This window comes from Atta colombica, unplaced genomic scaffold (assembly GCF_001594045.1).
Source record: "Atta colombica isolate Treedump-2 unplaced genomic scaffold, Acol1.0 scaffold277, whole genome shotgun sequence".
NCBI lineage: Eukaryota > Metazoa > Arthropoda > Insecta > Hymenoptera > Formicidae > Atta > Atta colombica.
In genome coordinates this window covers 1,885,652-1,890,827 of record NW_017259378.1, presented here as the reverse complement: position 1 = coordinate 1,890,827, position 5,176 = coordinate 1,885,652, and positions in this window count along the sequence as shown.

Sequence of the window (5,176 nt, the reverse complement as noted above, 5' to 3'; positions counted from 1 at the left end):
AGAGAGAGAGAGAGAGAGAGAGAGAGAGAAAGAGAGAGAGAGAGAGAATTAATATTACAAAAATCCTTAACACTTTCAAAATTGAAAATGTAATAACTAATAATATAATATATTATCGAACCGTATATAAGATGTATGATAAACTATAGAAATCAAAGTCTTAAACGGTCCAACTGGATTTTAAATGCTTGTGTGATTCTTGTGTTGAATTTATATACTACGTGTGTAGTCCAGAAACGCGCGCCAAAATAATTTTTCGATCTTGAAAACGCTAACTCTATTAAACTATCGCAGTAATATCACGAGTTAAATTGGTTAGCAATTTAAGAAATTTTTGATGCTTATTCGCATTTTCGAAACGATCTTAATTATGTTGAATGATATGTTGATTAATTATGTTGAATAACATATTAAAATCTGTTTAAGGCTTTGATTTCTATAGTTTGTGTTATCATACATACATCCTATAATATATTATATTGTTTATTTACGTTGTCTAAAGAGACATTGTTTCTTCATATACCAATTACTGCGAAGAATATTACTAAGACCTCGGTAGTCTAAAGGCTTAGGACACTCGCACGGAATGCAAGAGATCCGAGTTCGACTCCCGGCCGAATATTTTTCGCAATAAGAATTAATTATTTACAGATTTTAATATGTTATTCAACATTATTAAGATAGTATAGTAAGTAGTATATAAATTCATATAAGAATCATACAAGCATTTAAAATCCAGTCCCTAGACCGTTTAAGGCTTTAATTTCTATAGTTTGCAACTAATGTCGCAAAAAAAAAAATTATTAAATATAAGTTCGTCTGATGGGGGAACTACAATCAACTTAATATTGAGGCATATTGTTCTTCTATAATGACATTAATGAGAATTATAACTTTTCTAAGATATAAAAAGAAAGGGGATTATCTTTTCTGTTGACGAGGGTTATTTTAACAGACACGTACAGGAATGAACGCAAATCAGCCATCTAATGTCCGTCTGTCTATCTTATCTGTCGCATTTATCTCGGCAACCGAGATGCGCGCGGGAGTGGCATTTAAACGCCGTCGTGGGCGAAATGAGATGGAAATTACGAGGCACAATGATGAGTGACGAAAGTACGAGGTCATTCCTCATTCGAAGAGTATGAGAAAACCGGCGATGGAAGTCCACATCGTGAAAAACAGGTTGTATCGGCGTAGCGAACGGAAAACCACGGAAAACGGAAAACCATCCTAAGCGAGACAATTATAAATGAGCGTGTTAAATCAAACGGTGATCAATATTGCGTGTACTGCGAGAGGCAATAGCCAGTCCTTTATTGTCGCAAATGTCGACAGAAATTAGCCGTTTCTTAATTATTGTCACAAACTTTTTCAGCATCGTGAACGTGTATAATAAATTGCTTGCTTAGTAACAAAATGTGTTTCATTTTGTGGCGTTGTATGTACAACATTATAAACTGCGTAACATTCGCGGCAATTGCAAGTTTATATAAAAGAATCTGTACTTGACATATTACTCAAGAATTCATTATACAGAGCGATTTTGACCTACCTGACGTCTCTTCGCAAGTTCTCCAAAAACAATATACTAAAACAATTCATATTTGTATGAATGAATTTGGTTGCAGTGGAATTAAGATGAAAATAATTACAAATTGTAATTTCCAAAATCTAAATATTTAACGATAACGATAAAGAATATAATGAAACATTTTACATGAAATACAAAATATAATAAAACAATTACGGATTCTAAGTAGTGTATTAAATTGGGGTAATAATTATGCAATAGTTTGGCTAATTCTTCATTAGATTATTCAATACATTTACATTTTTCTTTTATATCATATATATCATTACATCAAGGAACAAATCAGCTAAAAGAATTTTTAAAAGAATTTTTAAATCAAGTTTCTAAGAATTATATACAAAAGAATTAAAAAGAATTTTTTTTTAATTATTTTTAAGTAAATATTGCGTTTATATAGTTTTAAATTACTTTAATTATAAAGATATATTAAAAATTTCAAATTAAAAATTCAGGATAAAAAATGACATCCAATTAATATAATTAAATAAAAAAAAAAACAAGTTAATCAAAGAATCATATTACACCATTATTCACTCGACAGTTTTGTTTATACTGCAGCCATTATCGATATTTTATTACAATATATTATTATTCTCTACTTAATTATAACATTCAAAAAACAAAAGACGACATTAATTTTCTAAACAAATAGATAAAACAAATAATATAATGTATAATAATGACATGTTGTATTATATAGTCTGTAAGTGAAATATTACACTTAGAAAGTGAATTATATGCGGAAATAATAATAGCCTGATAGAATAATAACCTGAATAGACGAAATCATACAGCAACTCTATATTTATTATAGGAGAAAATGGATTTCAATTTCATTCACAGAATCATATTACATCATTTGTTTATACATCTCTTCATCTCGTCTTCACCTTGCTATTATTGTTGCATTACTTGTGTCGCGCCACATCACATAAAGACGATAACAATTGGATTTATTTTTGGATGATGCGATTTACGCATAAATACTTTTTAATATATATCTTTATAATACAATATCGAAATGGAATATGATGTTAAAATAACATATTTATTATAGATTTTGATTTCATACGTTCTGTAATAAGCTTATACAATAGATGTACGTAATATAAACCACTCTTATTATTTTAGAGTAATAATTTTATTATTAAGTTTAATATCAATGGAAATATTTTTCTTAAATTTGAATAATAATGATAAAGAAATATTCATTTCGAAGAAATTTATAAGAGCGCATACTTTAAGCAGCGTATGAAATATATTATAATTATAATGTTATATAATTATATATGTATTAGATATTTCGATTAGTTTTGAGGACTCACTATAGTTGGCTGTAACTACAGATCTACTAAAAATATTTTGAAATTAAGTATGTCAAATCTTGGACATTTCTAACAAATAATTTGACACATGCATTCGTAAACATAACTTTTTACGATTGAAAATAGAACGTGATAAAGAGCACTTTCGTCATCTATTATTTTACTGCGTTGATTCGAAGAAAACGACTGTCGAAATTCACTGATTCATCTCAGAAATTTTTTCTGAGTCTACTTCATCAGTTAAACTGTGTGAGTACTGGTATTGATGATTCAAAAATGGTGATTTTGATTTGAAAAACAAAGAATGTTCACGTCAACCAAAAGTTCGAAGTGCCCAATTGCATTGGTAGATGAAAACTCAACTCAAAGAACTTGAAGAATTAGCTGAAGCATTAAATATTGGTAAATCAACCGTTATCTAATCGTTTATATGCAATGGGAAAGATTTCAAAAGAAGGCAAATAGGTTCCACACGAATTGTCTGAATTGGCTATTCAAAATAGTTTTAATTTGCATTTCATTGCTTTCTTACAAAAAAAAAGTTTTTCTAACGAAAAATGTTTCAAACCGGCGATAAAAAATGGATCTATTATAATATTCTTAAGTAAAAAATCGTGGATAAATCCAACTGTCGACATTGATTTCAAAACGCAACATCCACAAAAATAAGGTTTTGATGAGACATGAAAGACGTCGTGAGCTGTTAAAATCAAATCAAACAATCATTGCTGAGAGTTGTCAATAACAATTAATCGATTTGACTCGTTTGGAATTAGAAACGTGCAATAACAGCTCGAAAACGCAAAGTGATTCTGTTGCATGACAATGCTCGATCACACATTGCAAAAACAGTTAGACACGTTAGCAGCATTTCAATAGGAAATCTTACCACATGCCGCCATTCACCAAATTGTGCTCCTTCGAATTATTACTTATTTCGATCGATGCAGCATTTCAAAATGAATTTAAAAAATGGCTCGATGAATGAATTGTTTCAAAAGACGAACACTTTTTTAATCGTGGAATCCACTTATTGTCATAGAAAAGTCAGAAAAAATTGTAGCTAACAGTAGAAAATATTTTGAATAAAATATAATTTAACATTTTCCTAAAATAAATGTGTTTTTTTTGCAAAAAATTCCTCAAAACTAACCGAAACATTTAATATATTAATTCTATGAGTAATTATAATCCATAATATATATTATATATAATAAAGATTGACGTAAGATTTACGTATCTATTACTTTTTATTTATCGTAATTTTAAACATCGGACGATTTCAGAATAATATATTGTACATTGATAATTAGAGCAATCAAGCGTTAATTAAAAAAAAACACATTTTTATTAACCCTTAAAGAAAATGATACCATTGAAATATAATAGAATCAAAAGAGAAATATAAAAAAATGCAGTCATTGACCGGAAAATACTCGACCTATAGACCCAATGCTGTACGTGAATTTAATCGATCATGAAAGCCCGTTTCGCCTGGATAAAGCTACATCAGTGATAAGGGCGAAAGCAGAAAACAAAGAACGCCGACAGAGTCATTAATGAACACCATCATTCTAGGAGGAGGTAATAAGTATCAACCCTCATATCCCACGCACCTTCCAATTAACTTTCACGATGGAAGGAAAAAACGAATAGAAATTCGCACACGTTGCACACTTTTTTTCGTAATCATATTATAATGATTTACATTACTAATGAATCGCGTTTTGGTAGAAAATGCAGAATCGTTGTGATATAAAAATTTTTGAACTATAACATTTTGTAGTAAACGCGTTCCTGCAAAATGTTACAGTTCAAATCTTAAATACTAAATAATATAATATAAAATATAATATTAAGACTCTTAGCTATTTCCTTATCATTACTATCGCTTGTAATTCAGAAAGAGAGAAAATATATAATAAAAATTCTTGCAAAATATATTACAACATAAAAATATTTTCAACAAAACAATGCAATCGATAGAACTGTTATAAAATATACAAAAACTTCCTTTATACCGAAAACTTCCTTTTATTTCGTTAATTAATAAATAACTATATTTAGAAATAAATTATGTAATTAAAAATAAAATGAGATATGTTAAGATATGTTGGTTACAACCGTTACAACAAATTGTCAAATTATAACAATACATAGAAATATAATTTAATTTCTTCTTTAACAATAAAATAATTTTCAGTATATTTTTTATAAGTTTATTCGATTGAAAATATTGTTTTATTAAAAAATATTT